Source organism: Bos grunniens, chromosome X (genome assembly GCF_055505025.1).
Source record: "Bos grunniens cultivar Pamir isolate PY7600 chromosome X, Bosgru_T2T1.0, whole genome shotgun sequence".
Classification (NCBI taxonomy): Eukaryota; Metazoa; Chordata; class Mammalia; order Artiodactyla; family Bovidae; genus Bos; species Bos grunniens.
In genome coordinates this window covers 89,437,780-89,453,344 of record NC_141194.1, presented here as the reverse complement: position 1 = coordinate 89,453,344, position 15,565 = coordinate 89,437,780, and the positions used below count along the sequence as shown (strand labels likewise).

Sequence of the window (15,565 nt, the reverse complement as noted above, 5' to 3'; positions counted from 1 at the left end):
GGTTGTCAGGCATCTCCCATCTTTCTGTCCTTCTCTCAGCGCGCCCCAGATTCACTAACCCTAACTTCTGTCTACATTCCTGTCATGTCACAAAGGGCTGGGCTGGAGCAAAGGATTTCAAGAATGGGAGCAAAGAGGGATCTCCTGGAAAACCTGCTGCTTTCCGCTCTCCTCCCCTGGAGAAGTTGAAAAGGAAGAAAACCATCATCCTGTTTGTTCTTGTGTCATGTGCTATTATGTTCCCTTACTTCTCCCTGCAGATAACTTTAGGGAAATACTTCTCTGCTGAACCTTTGAAAGGTAAGGTGATACATAGGATCAAAGGCTATTTGTGTATTTTGTATGAGACCACACAGTACCAGCCAAGAGCTCTCCCTGGGCCCCAGTGACAGACCTCACCTCATAACTCTAGGATGACATTGAATAAATACTGGCCAAAGAAGAGGTGGTCTCTCCTGTCAAAGAGGATCACATCAGCTTCTTCTCCCAGCCAGCTAGGTCTGGGCCAGAGACTAAAGTCATTTCCATCCAGCAAAACACTTTGAGTTTCTAGATGGAAGATATTTTTCAATGTAAGTCCAAGGAATTATTTTAAGACTCATGCTGTAGGCTCTACATCTACATTCAGTCTCTATATATGATTTCAATTCAGTTAAAAATTCACTGAGTTCCAGACTCTGGGTGAGATTATAGAGACATTTGTTGTTTCATGATAGGGTACTTTCATAGTTAGTATCAGTGGGCTTTATTTAATACCATATAGACCTGGGAAGGGCCATCCCTCTGTCTCCTACTATGTGAGCTAGACAACTTTTTTAACCTCCCTGTGCCTTAACTTCTGATTCATAAATGGTGATAAAACCTTAAAAGGATGTTTTGAAGATCAAATATGTTAGTATCATCAAAGTACTTAATACGGTGTCTGGCATAGAAATGTAGGCTACACTGGACCTTCACTCTTTTGTTCTTCCATCTTAATGTTGAGTTCTTGCTCTGGCTTTACCTGGTGGTAGCATAACCCACTTCAACATGTTCTACCATTTCAAATACATTCCTTTCACAAAGAGGAAAAAAGCTAATAATTGTTGGGTTGAAAATGTAGATTTTGATAAAGCTTATGAGAATGATCCTGCTTTAGTTTGTAGAACTGGTATAAGGATAGAAAGACTTTATGACTCAATTTTATAAGCCATTTGCATTTTTAACAAATATTTTGGGGGTATCTGTTACATCCCAGGCTCGGTAAGCCTACAGATCATGTCTTCATCTCAGAACTTCCTTCTAGGCTCCAGATCCATGTATCCAACTACCTGTCAGAAATTTTATACCTAGAGCAATAGTTCTCAAATGGTGTTGATTTCATTCCCTGGCTCCAGGAGACATGTGGAAATATCTGAAAACACTTTCAGTAGTCACAACTTGGAGTACTACTGAAATTTTGTGGGTAGAGGCTAAACATCCCACAATGCATAGAACAGCCTTCACAACAAAGAGCTCTCTGAACCAAAGTGTCAACAGTATTGAGACAAAGCTCTCTAGAGCAAGGTAAACGTTATTACCCACCCTGTGTGCACAGATACAGGGTAGAACCCAACTTTGGAATCTAACAACCCTGGATTAGAATAACTATGCTGCCTATTCCCTGGCATGCCCTTGAAAAATGTATGTAACCTCTCTGAGCCTTTGTAGAGTGTGCCATGGCAAAAAACCACTGCAATATTATAAAGTAATTAGCCTCCAATTAAAATAAATAAATTTTTTTAAAAAGAGGAATGAGTTATAACAGGGAATACTGATACCTACAGTCCATGGGGTCGCAAAGAGTCAGACATGATTGAGCGACTTCACTTTCACTTTCAACTTACTGAACAGTTGTAAGAAGTTGTAAAAACAGTATGTGGAGTTCCTAACACAGTGTCTGGCCAGTAATAGGCCATTGATTTGTTAGTTTTCTTCCCACCCCACTTCCTAACTTCTGCTTCCAAGATTACTTTAACCTAAACGATGTAGCCCTACACAGCATAACTATGTCTTGAAGGGCTTCTGGAACTATAACAGCAAGAAGGAAAATAAGCTCACACAGACCCAACTTGTGTATAAGAGTTGGTTCCACTTTTGTGTTGTATGTATAATGGAAGTGGGCTATGGGGAAAAATTGTCACCCCATTTCCAGGAAATCAGTGTGCCGTTACTGAGCTCTTATGGGGCCATCTTGGAAAGTTAACACAGGAATGCCCACTAACTGGGTATGTGGGTTCATCTTGTGGCTCAATAAACATAAACACCCAGAGAAGCACAAAGCCCAGGCATTTTGGAGCAAGGCCATAGGAATAATTGGGAGCCAGCCAGACACAGAAAGGGGAGAACTGTGGGCCAGTCACCTTACAACTGGGCAGAACAGAATGTGAGCTCCATAAGGGCAACTCACCACCAAGAGTTTTGAAGGAAGCTGACCTGAGCTGTGCAATTAGTTCTCCTTCTAATCTCACTAATTAGGTTAGTTGTTCCTGTAATAGAGAAGAAATGAGTGTATAGAAAGGCTAGAAGTGCTTTGGTCATGGATGACCCATCATATGGAAGAAATTAATGAGAATGGAGGGTCAGAATTCCCCAGGACAAACCAATGTATGGCCCAATAGACTAAGTTTCTGCCTTGTGCATTGTGCTAAGTCACTTGTGTCATGTCTGACTCTTTGCAACCCTGTAGATTGTAGCCCGCCAGGCTATTCAGTTTTGGGGATTCTCCAGGGATTGAATCATTGTCTCTTACATCTCCTGCATTTGCAGACATGTTCTTTACCACTAGGGTCACCTGGGAAGCCCAAGTTTCTGCCTACTAAATAACTAATATTCTAGGCCTGCTTTCTTGAAATAATTCCTAAATTGCCTAATGACATTTATTTTGTGTGTTCCTTGATCATTCAGTCACATGATTACAGTCAGTCTCTTAGTTTTCTGCCACAGATGGCTACCTGCTTAGCTGTGGTTTTACACATTCACCCTGCAAGGGCTAGTTCACCTCCAAGAACCCTCCGTGGATTTCATTATATTGATGATATTTTCACCCTGTCTCATTTTAAATAACGCAAAATTCCTGATGACAGGCATTTGCTTTGTGAGAATAGCTTGGGCAGAGTTCCACCACCACCCAGCTCCCAGTCTATATTGCCTTTATTTCTCTGGTGACAACATAAAGAGCAAAAGTGCTCTGCTTTCGGGCTTCCCTTGTGGCTCAGCTTGTAAAGAATCTGCCCACAATGTGGGAGACCTGGGTTTGATCCCTGGGTTGGGAAGATCCCCTGGAGAAGGGAAAGGCTACCCACTCCAGTATTCTGGCCTGGAGAATTCAATGGACTGTATAGTCCATGGGGTTGTGTCCATGGGTCACGACTGAGCGACTTTCACTTTCACAAGCCAATGGCCCTGTAGTTATTGTGGGATCATGAACGTCTGTATGAATTCAGGCAATTTTTATTGCTTTTCCTCTTTGTTGTTAACAGATAGATGAGAAAAGGAGAAGAAAAAGGCCATGGTGTGAAGCTCATTGTAACATCTGGTTGTTATTATCACTACCCAATTGTTTCAATGTCATTGTCACTAACCCAGTGCCTAGTATGGTGCAGGGCATGCAGTTACACCGGTAAACCGTGGTGATTGCTGGATGTGTCTCTCCCTGTGCAGCCCTCATGCCAGTGGCCTTTCTCATCAGATGTCTGAAGGAGACAGATTCTGAGGATCAGTGTCCTGTTGACTGATGGAGCTTCTACTCCAGGTTCAAGGGCAGCGGTCCTCAGGAGACCCCAGCACTTAACATCTTCAGTTGGATATGACACATGACTCAAGTGAGTTCATAGATCTGATAAAAGCATATTGTGGGATATCTCTGTAAGGTTCACAAACTAGCCTAAAAGTAAAGAAGCTACTTTGATCTCATCATGGAAGAAAAAGGTTAGCAGGTGGCATTTAATTTCTTCATCAGCTAATGCTTTATAGTAGCCCTTGAGGTCTATTAAAGATGTCTTCTTTTGTCTGAAAGCAATTATTTACCCAACCTGAGGCAGGAACTTGATCTTTAGCATGCATTTGGAATAAATATACCTAAATTGTTCTCACTGGGTAAATATTATTCAGTGATCAGCATGTTTCTCTCAGGTGGTTGTTGAAATATGCATTTGGTTAGAAACTCTTCCTAGTGATTTGAGATTGTAATATAGTTTATTCCCTGGAAGCTGCATTCTTTATCTATTCTATAATGAAAAGTCTTAAGATGCCAGAAAATTTCCAAATGTTAGTTAAAAATATCTTTTACTGGCAGGCTACAATTCATGGGATCACAAGAGTTGGACACAACTTAGTGGTATCCTCAGCTTTCAACTCAGCTTTAAAAATTTATATATTTAAATAATTACTTTAGAGTGTCTTATTGATCTGCTAAAATAACCATGTAATCTTAAAGGTAGATATGTTTACCTTCCCAGTACATAATAATTTCAGCTCTTTATTACCTTGCCTCCCTCCTCCTCCCCCTTGCAGTGTACCCAGGCAACCACTGATTTTCTTTCACTATAGATTACTTTTCATATCCTGGAATTTTATTCAAATGGAATCATAAAGGATTTTCTTTTTTTTTTTTGGTCAGTTGGTTTTGGTTGACTGGCTTCTTTCATTCAGCCTTTTGGTTTTAGATGTATCCATTTTGTTGCATGTATCAATAGTTCATTATTTTTTATTGATGAGTAGTGTCCTAGTATGAGCTTCGTCTATGACTCAGTGGTAAAGAATCTATCTGCCTGTAATGCGGGAGCCGTGGGTTCGATCCCTGGGTCAGGAAGATCCTCTGGAGAAGGGAATGGCAACCCACTCCAGTATTCTTACCTGGAGAATCCCATGTACAGAGGAGCCTGGCAGGTTGCAAAGAGTCAGACATGACTCGAAGTGACAGCATGCACACACGCACACATCGCAGTATACAGATATACTCTGATTTGTTTGAAATTTGCTGTTGTGTTCTAAATTAAATCTTCAGTTAATTTTGCATGGATTTGTTTACTTTCTCTCAGGTAAATACTTAAAGAGTGCAGTGTCTGAATAATATGGTAGATTTAAGATTAACATTGTTAAGAAACTGCCAAACTGGTTATACCATTTTTCATTCCCTCAAACACTTTGTGAGAGTTCCACTCTCCTCAACCTCGCCAGTGCTTGGGATGGTCAGTCTTTCTAATTTTAGCCATTCTCGTGTGAATATAGTGGTATCCAATTGTAGTTTTAATTTATAATTCTCTAATGATATTGAGCAATTTTTCATGTGCTTATTTGCTGTTTCTGTATCTTCTTTGGTGAAATTTTTATTCCAAAATTTTCCCTATTTATTTATTGTAGTATCTTTTTTGCTTCTTAAATGACTTTTGCTAGATTTTCTGTATTCTGGATACAGATGCTTTGTCAGATATATAATTTGCACATATTTTCTCCCAGCCAATGCCTTGACTTTTCATTTTCTGAGTAGTATCTTAGGAAGGGCAGTTTTTAACTTGAAGTCCAGTTTTATGTATTAGTTTGCTTATGGATTATAGTTTCAGTGTTTGTGAAATCTTCACCTAACACAAGGTCACAAGGATTTTCTCCTATGTTTCCTCTAGAAGGTTGAAAACTTTAGGTTATATTTGGGTCTCTGATGCATTTTGAGTGGACATTTGCATATTATGTGATATGTGAATCACTCTTTATATTTGTATATATGATATCCACTTGTCCCAGCACCTTTTGTTGATAAGACTATCATTTCTCCACTGAACTGCCTTTGCTTGTTTTCAAAAATCAGTTCTCCGTATATGTTTGCATCTATTTCTGGATACTTTATTATTTTCCTTCAATCTGTTTGTTTACATTGATTCTAATACCACACTTCCTTGATTACTGTAGGTTTATAGTGAGCACCCCACTCCAGTACTCTTGCCTGGAAAATCCCATGGATGGAGGAGCCTGGTAGGCTGCAGTCCATGGGGTTGCTAAGAGTCGGACACGACTGAAACGACTTAGCAGCAGCATAGTGAGTCTTCAGAAATCTTGGAGTCTTCATCCTTCAACCTTATTCTTCTTTACTCAAGGTTGTTTTTCATAGTCCATGACCTTTGTGTTTCCATATTAACTTCAGAATTGGCCCATAAATTTCTTTTTAAAAATATTTTCTAGGATTTTTATTGGTATTACACTGAATATATAGACCAATTTGGGAGAAGTACCATCTTAACAATACTACATCTTTTGACCCACAAAGACAGTTGTCTGTCCATTTATTTAAGTTTTCTTTAATTTTTCTGAGCAATGTTTTATAGTGTTCAGTGAACAGGTCTTGCTCATTTTTGGACAAGTTGTTCATACGTATTTCAGACTTTTTGATGCTATTCTAAAGAACACTGTTTTGTAAATAAAATTTCCAGTTATTGTATTTTCACTGTACTGTCAGCAGCCAAATGTTTAATAATAGCCACGCAGGGACTTTTTGGTTGAAAGAACAGGCTACTCTAGGATGTAAAAACTATTTGATGTGTAACATGCTTTTGACTGTGTTTCTTTATCAGCTTTTAGATGTTATTGGCAATGTGCTGAAACTAGGGAGGAAGATGTCAGAGATAGTTCTACAGGACATCTCCAGAAAAATCAGCGACTGAAATAAAATAATTATGGCAGCTTTCAATTTCATGCATGTGGTTAGAATTGAACCAATTTAATTGTGGGTTTTTTCTTTTTTGTGCCCCAGCAAGTCTTCCTCAGTGAATTCCTGGGTTCTCCAGTGGTGAAACAGACAGAAGGAGAAAGCACGTATGTATATGAACATGTATGTTTATGTGTATATGTATATTGGAGAAGCTACCAGGAATCTTTATTGGAAGGAAAACTTGAGGTTAATGCTGTGGTCATGTCAGTCCTTTTAACTTCCTGTCACATAATTGGAACCAAATTGGTTGCTGTTTGTTTGCTGGCTTCACTTGCCAAGCATGGTTACCATGGTGACTTAGTGACTGCTGTGGGATTTGATGCAGATTGAACATCATTTTATAATTTTAACCTGTCTTATTTATTACTATTATAGTTGTCAAGTGTTGCTTTTCTGATTAGCTCATTCCTTTCAGATTTGTTCACTGAAATTTGACTGGAGGTAGAGCTTTCTCTTTTCTCTATTTTTTTTATTTATGTAAGTATGACTCATAGATTATCCTATTTTGCTCAGAGGTCTACCATTTGGTGCTGTAATTATTTATTTTGATGCTCAATTTGTCCCAGAATTGGCCAGCAGAGGCCCCTTTAAGTTGGCTTCTGTTTCCATTTGATGCCTCCTTAGAATTCTTTGAACATGTACTTTGCTCTCTGAGCCCGAGTATCTCCAAATCTGTAGAAAGAAAATTATGATTCTCCACCTCAGAGCATCCTTTTGTAGAACTGAAAAGTCTGATAATTACAACCTTCAGCATGTGGCATCTATTAGGCCCTCACCAAATTGTATTTCTCCACTCAAACATTACCTCCTTCATTCTGTTTAGTGTGATGCCTTTGACATTTCCATAATAGCATGACGACTGGAGAGAATACTTGGACATGTAACATAAACAGGGATAAGGGTACATGTCCATGATGTGAAAGCCTCAGTGTCACTGCTGTGTGTGGAGGAAAAGCATCATTGCACAGCTTCCAGGGAAATGAGAGGAGTCAGCAGGCAAACACATCCTGAGCCCCTTCCCCTGCATTTCATGTGCTTTCCCCTCTTCTCACTTCCCTCTCTATTCCATGTGCTGTCTTATCTCCTTATTCTTCCTTAAAGTAGGACATCACAGAAGGATGTGGACACTGAGCCCCAGAAACAAGATCCAGTAGAAAGAACCAGTTGTGATGTTGAGTCTGCTAGACAGGTTCTTGGAGCAAGAGTGAAGAGATTGGGTCCCATCATTGGTACACTTTAGGTAAGTCACCACTCTTCCCTCCATTCTCTTCTATACAACAGGATAACAGTACCCAATGCTTCCGACCACCCAGGAGTTTAGGTATGAACCCATGTGGGAAAGCAATATGTGATTGTAGGTGGGAGGGAAGGACCAGTGTACTACATTAACAGATACACCCCAGATATATTAGAATTTTGCATGGTAGGCGTTAAATTACCTTTTTTAAGCCGTACAGCATGTGGGATCTTAGTTCCTCAACTGGATATTGAACCCACATCCCCTGCATTGGAAGCACCGAGGCTTTACTGCTGGACTGCCATGGAAGTCCCATGTTGGGCATTAAATTAATGCTACACAGATGTTAGCTGTTTGGGTCAGGAATTATCCAAATGGGATCCTCAAAGCACTTCATTAAACTCACTTGGGGGTACTTATTAAAATTCCAGATTCCTGTACCCCACCCTAGGTCTGCTGAATTAAACCCAGGGAGGTAGAATGGGAGGTGCCTACATTTTGAAGAATATTTCCAGTGTTTCTGGTATTCATCCAATTTTAAACAGCTCTGCTGCAGATTTGCAACAAACACTTCTTAAAATTCTGCATCATTTAATGTCTTTTGTCTTTGCCGACTTGTCCTGTACCTCAGTCTTAAATATCTGCCCCTGCTCCTGTATGTCAAATAGGTAACAGTTCCTTCATGCAAGTAATATTTATGCAGAGATTTATATGTGAAGCAATGAAATAGGCACTGGGGACACAGCAAAAAGAACAAGACAGGCAAGGTCCCTAGAGTTTTATTCTAGTTTGGGGAAACTGGCAGTAATCAGGTAAACCAGTAAGTGGGATAATTCCATATGGGGATGAGTGCTTTGAGGAAAATAAACACATAAATAGAGTAAAAAATGAGTGGCATGGGGATTATAATGGAGGGGTTGTCAGTGAATCTCTTTCTCAGGAAGTGACATTTGAGCTGAGTCCTGAATGACAAGAGGAAACCAGGCCTGGGCAGGCCTTTGGGTCACTCATCCTGTCGAGTATGTGGCACTGCTGGTTCCAGGAGCAGAAGACAAGGTCCAGTGAGTGGAGCCTGGCACACAAGTGCAGATGGTAGGAGATGAGGTCAAGGGCAGACAGCAGCCACATGGTGTGGGACATGTAAGGAGTTTGGAGTTCATCCTGAGGGTGAAGGGCTAGAGGGAGGGAGTGACAAGCTGTGATTCATGCACTCACAAGGTGACTCTGGCTGCTGTGTGGGGAATGGACTGGACAGATATAGGAGAGATGGAGGGAATAACCACTAGGAGAATCTTGCAGGGTCCATGGCAGAGACGAAGGTGGATTGGCCCTGAGCTGCAGTGGTATGCAGAGGACAGGTGGCGTGGACAGGGTGTGCCGGAGGCAGGGTAGGAAGGACCTGCAGTGGCTGTGTGTTGGAGTGGTGGGGTATATGAGGATAACGCAGGATCCTGAATGAGGCCTCGGATTTATGTTCAGTCATGTACAGAAATTGTGATGGTGTTTCCTCAGATCAGTTATTCCAAGTACTTGAAAACATTCTTATGATAATTAGGTATCCAACATTGGTGACAATGAAAATTAATGAGATACAAAATCTCTTTTGATGAATAGAATTCAGTTGTAAGACTATTAAACTTTATTAAATACACATGTAAATGATAAAACTATAATAAGATCTGTATTGTGAGTATTTTTTAAAGCAGCTTGCATTTTTTGAGCTGTTATTGTGTGCCTAGCATTGTTTTAAGGCTTTTTATATATTAATTCAGTTCTCAAAGCAGCAACCTTTGATGTAGCTATGATTGTTTTACCCATCTTATAGAATGAGGAAAACAACTGAAGTGCTGAGTGGTTCTTTCAGTCTACTAAGATCACAGAAAGTCAGGTATCCCAATATCTCTGCAGTAGAATTTTTGTTGTTGTTGTTCTTGTTGCTTGGTTGCTAAGTCATGTCTGACTCTTTTGCAACCCCACAGACTGTAGCCCGCCAGGCTCCTCTGTCCGTGGGATTTTGCAGGCAAGAATACCAGAGTGGGTTGCCATTTCCTTCTCCAGGGGATCTTCCTGATTCTGGGATTGAACCTGCATCTCCTGCACTGGCAGGCAGATTCTTTACTGCTGAGCCATCTGGGAAGCCCAGTAGAATTTTTTAAATATTAGTATTAGGGACCATTTATGCTTGTAAAGACCAAAACACAAAGCAATATTGTTTAGAAACATTTTGTCTTCTACAGTAAGTACTGCACAATCCCAGTTTTTATACATGAGACAATTGAGTGATTATAAGGTGAAGTAAAAGTATTGAAACTCACACAGTTTGTAAGTGGCAGAATAGCAGTTTGGACCTAGCCTGTCTCCAAAGCCCATACTTCTAGCTAATACTCTTAGGGAGAAGAAAAATATTTGTTGAACCATGTCAGCCCACAATGGATGATGTTAGGTTAGAGCCATCCATATCTCTTTGGGTAGAAACTATGCTTCATTAGGCATTTTGCTATGTACCAGATGGTATTTATTTAACAAAAAGGTAATGATTATACGAAAAAAAGCATGACAAAGATAAACAAAGCCAGACCTTAGTTAAAGTGGTAAGGACATATTTTAATCAGTAATATATTATTATGACAGGGAAAAGAGTCCAGTGTGAGCTGACTCCAACTTCAATTTGTACAGAGGTGACTACGCTTTTCAAAGGGAATATGAGGGGAAAAGGGAGAGGGGTGAGTAGGGGCCAGTATAGCCCTGGAACTAAAAATTTACAAAAAAGCAGGAAGGGAGGTGTTCATGTGAAACCCATATGGGTTTCTAAGGCATACTTATTCAAGTTAGATTTCTACCCTCCCACAAAGGCTGGGAGACAAGGTCCTCTCCTCAGGCATTGGCTGGAACAAACAGTAAATTGTTCTGAAAGACTTGAGTGTTCTTAGGCAATCACTTTAAGGGAATTTAAGGTCATCTTAGGAATGCAGCCGTTAGCTAGAAACTATGTCAGTTTTTTGTTTGCAACTATTGTCCAGGTTCAGGCCTGGTTCAGAGGAGAGCTCAGAGGAATCTGACTAGAGTTTGGTCAAGGAGAGAATGTTTTACAGGAACCATCATTATTTATTTATATTTTTATTGAAATATAGTTGATTTACAGTGTTGTGTTAGTTTCTGAGGTACAGCAAAGTGATTTTATATATATATATACACACACACACACACACATATATATATATATATACACACACACACACACACATATATGTATATTCTTTTTCATATTCTTTTCCATTATGGTTTATTATAAGATATTGACTATGGTTCCCTGTGCTATATAGTAGGATCTTATTGTTTATCTGTTTTATATACAGTAGTTTGTATCTGCTAATCACAAACTCTTATCTTTCTCCCCCCCATCCCCTTTGGTAATGATAAGTTTGTTTTCCATGTTTGTAATCTGTTTCTGTTTTGTAAATAAGTTCATTTGTATCATATTTTAGATTCCACATATAAGTGATGTCATATGGCATTTGTCTTTCTGTTTGACTTACTTCACTTAGTTTGATAATCTCTAGGTTCATCAATGTTGCTGCAAATGGCATTATTTCATTCTTTTTTAAGGCTGAGTAGTATTCCATTGTAATATGTACCACATCCTCTTTATCTATACATTTGTCTATGGACATTTAGGTTGCTTCCATGACTTGGCTATTGTAAATAGTGCTACAATGAACATTGGGGTCGGAGAAGGCAATGGCACCCCACTCCAGTACTCTTGCCTGGAAAATCCCATGGACGGAGGAGCCTGGTGGGCTGCAGTCCATGGGGTCGCTAAGAGTCGGACATGACTGAGCGACTTCACTTTCACTTTTCACTTTCATGCATTGGAGAAGGAAATGGCAACCACTCCAGTGTTCTTGCCTGGAGAATCCCAGGGAAGGGGGAGCCTGTTGGGCTGCCGTCTATGGGGTCACACAGAGTTGGACACGACTGAAGCGACTTAGCTGCAGCAGCAGCAGAACATTGGGATGCATGTATCTTTTTGACTTATGGTTTTCTCTGGATATATGCCCAGGAGTGGGATAGCAAGATCATATAGTAGCTTTTTTTTTTTTTTAGTTTCTTAAGGAACCTCCAAATTGGCTGTACCAATTTACATTTCCACCAACAGTATAGGAGGATTCCTTTTTCTCCATACCCTTTGCAGCATTTATTGTTTGTAGACTTTTTGATGATGGCCATTCTGACCAGAATGAGATGATACCTCACTGTAGTTTTGATTTACATTTCTCTAATAATTAACAATGTTGAACATCTTTTCATGTGCTTTTTGAACCTCTCTATGTCTTTAAAGAAATGCCTATTTATGTCTTCTGTCAAGGGAAATAATTATAACAGCAAGTGAAAAGGGAATAATCACTGTAGTTCCTATGCATTAGATAGCTTGAATGTTAAAATAATTACTTGGACATCAAAGATAAATTATTTCACCTTTTATGAACTCAAGGTGCTTTTTAGATGGGAATCACATTGCTCTGTGCTCTGGGTTTTACTGGTTAGGAGGCAGGGATGGTCTGATAGGTGAGGCCAGAGGAAAAATTCCTGGTAATCTATAGCATATACTCTTGAGTATGGCTCCTTTTAATCAACATAATGTACATGTGTGTGATTTACATTATTGTTGTCTACAGTTCTAGATCATTCATTCTCATTATGTATAGTATTATATCATGTGGATATTTTACAATATATGTATCTAGGGGATTTACATATTTTTAATTATTATGAATAATAGTACTATGAATGTTCATTTGCACATCTTTTTTATGAACATTTATTAATATTTTCACTTCTGAACGTATATCAAAGAGTGGCATTTTTAAGTCATAGAATATGAATATTTTGAGTTCAGTAGAACTCAAGCAGTTTTTCAAAGTTGTTCAGATCTATACCCCTAGTTAAGTGTGAGAGAATTCTATTTTGTGCAAATCCTTGTTGACACATGGTATTTTTCATCTTTTTCAGTTTTGTTGTCCTGGAGGGCACTTAGTGGTAACTTGTTGTGGTTTTAATTTTAATTTCGGTTTTAATTTCTCTTTAACTCTCTCTCTGAAGTATTAAGTCTTTTAATCTAAAGAAGGTCTATCTCCATTTTTTCAACCTTCTAATTTATGTGCTGAATAAACTGGATCTTTTGTCCTATAGAGTGTGGATTTTGGATTTTGCTAATTATATATTTATGCTATTGCTTATTTTGTTCCTCTGACCTCTGTAGTCTTTAAGTTGATAATTAGGCTTAGAGGCTTGTTAAGACTAGGCTTTTTGGCAAAAGTTCCTTGTGCTATTGTTTATTCCTATAGTATTCCACCATGAGATTCATTGTGTCTGGTCATCTCTCCTCTTGTAACATTAAAATTGATCACTGAATTGGAGTACTGTCAGCCTGATTGGAGAAGGAAATGGCAATCCACTCCAGTATTCTTGTCTGGAGAATCCCATAGACAGAGGAGCCTGGCAGGCTACAGTCCATGGGGTTGCAAGAGTCAGACACGACTTAGTGCACTGTCTCTCGCTCAGCCTGATTGATCCATTATAAAATTTCCCATGTGCTTTTCACCTCATGTTTTATGCAGTCTCTGAAGATCATTGCCTAATTCTGCATTTCAGTAAAGGTTGAAAAATTGTTGTTCAGTCACTAAGTCCTGTCCGAATCTTTGCAACCCCATAAACTGCAGCACACCAGGCTTTTCTGTCCTCCACTATCTCCTGGAGTTTGGTCAAACTCATGTCCATTGAGTCAATGACCCTATCTAACCTATTGTTCTAATTCTAATTTCCTCTGCATTCATTACCTAGACTTCTATCAAATAAATGTAACCTCAGCAACTTTTAGGTAATGCTGAGCTATGGTACGCACAAAAAGGGATAAATGAATGCTTAAGTCTTTTGCAGCATTTCTACTATTTAAAAGAGTAGTTTGTTTCCCTAGGATTCTCCAAAACTGAGCACTGAGTTAGTTTAGTTTTGTTTTTTGTTAGCATGCCATCATGAACTCATATATGCTTATATTTGACATGTTTTAATACACTGAAGCCATTAATCTTTCTGCTCCTGAGAACATTCAATGTTTGGCCAGTGGGAGTTCCTTTGTCTTGGCTTCTGAGTCTTTTTGACATGCTTTCTGATATGATAGTTTGGTCCAAATTGATATCTGGTACGTTCCTTACCCTAGACCTGGTTTCAGACATTTCAGAAAAGTCTGGCTCCTTTGAGTGGGAAATGATATTAGAGGATTAAGTCATGGTGGTAGAGGTACACATTGAGACTAGGTTGGCACTGTTTCTTGATCTTTTCAATGCATGGAACCAGTGAAAAAGTATTATATTTTTAAAATTTATTGTTTTCAATAGAGTTTATTTCTTAGAGTAGTTTCAAGTACATAGCAAAAACTGAGAAGTACAGAGAATTCTCATATACCCAGTGCCCCTACACATTTGTAACCTCATTATCAACATCACTCACCAGAGTGGTACATTTGTTATATTGATGAACCTATATTTAACACATCATTATCACACAAAGCCCATAGTTTACATCAGGGTTCATTCTTGTATATTTTATGGATCTGGAGAAATGTGTAATGACATGTCTCCACTATTGTAGTATCATGCAGAGTAGGAGGCCCTAAAATTACTCTGAAAAGTGAAAGTGTTAGTCACTCAGTAGTTTCCAACTCTTTGCAAACCCATGGACTGTAGCCTGCCAGACTCCTCTGTCCATGGAATTCTCCAGGCAAGAATACTGGAGTGGGTAGTCATTCCTTTCTCCAGGGGATCTTTCCAACCTAGGGATAGAACCTGGAACTCCTGTATTGCAGTCAGATTCTTTACCACCTGAGCCACCAGGTAAGTGCCCCTCCACCAAATGCTCCACCAGTTATTCCCTCTCCCCATTCTAGCCCCTGGCAACCAGTGATCTTTTTATTGTCTCCATAGATTTACTGTTTCTAAAATGTCATATAGTTAGAATCACACAGTATGTGACCTTTTCATATTGGCTTCTTGTACTTAGTGGTATGGATTTAAGTTTCCTCCATGTCTTTATGGCTTGATAGCTCATTACTTTTTAGTTATAAATAATATTCCATTGTCTGGATGTGCCACAGTTTATTTATCCATTCACCTAGTAAAGGTCATCTTAGTTGCTTCCAGGTTTTGGCCATTATGAATAAAGCTGCAGTATGTGCAGGTTTTTGTGTGAAAGTAAGTTTTCAACTCCCATGAGTACATACCAAGGAGCAAGATTGCTGGATCATATGGTAAGAGGAGGTTTAGTTTTTTAAGAAACCACCAAACTGTCTTCTAAAGTGGTTATACCATCTTTTCAGTCCCACCAGCAATGAATGAGTCCCTGTTCCTTCACATCCTTGTGAGTATTTGGTATTGTCAGAGTTCTGGTGTTTGGTCATTCTAATAGATGTGCAGTGGTATCTCATTGTTTTAATTTTCACTTCCTTGATGACATATGATGGAGAGTATCTTTTCATTTGGAGTCCACCCTGACTGGAGTGAAGAATGGAGGCTCAGAGGTAACTGAGGGGGCACTCCAGGGATCTGAGGCCA

At 39.3% G+C, this 15,565-nt stretch overlaps 1 protein-coding gene across 25 annotated transcripts in view; it reads left to right on the top strand.

Moving 5' to 3' along the window:
- BEX3 (brain expressed X-linked 3) overlaps positions 1-15,565 on the top strand; it is a 68,163-nt gene that overhangs the window by 19,336 nt on the left and 33,262 nt on the right. For 5 of the 25 annotated variants that reach the window (XR_015158584.1, XR_015158593.1, XR_015158595.1 and 2 more), the window contains 4 exons: positions 261-300; positions 3,682-3,842; positions 6,764-6,825; positions 7,823-7,961. The gene's annotated coding sequence lies outside the window, so the exon portion shown is untranslated. Of the gene's footprint in view, positions 1-95; positions 301-3,681; positions 3,843-5,925; positions 6,111-6,763; positions 6,826-7,822; positions 7,962-8,898; positions 9,051-15,565 lie in introns of all 25 variants that reach the window. The other 20 variants (XR_015158577.1, XR_015158578.1, XR_015158576.1 and 17 more) reach the window with 12 other exon arrangements.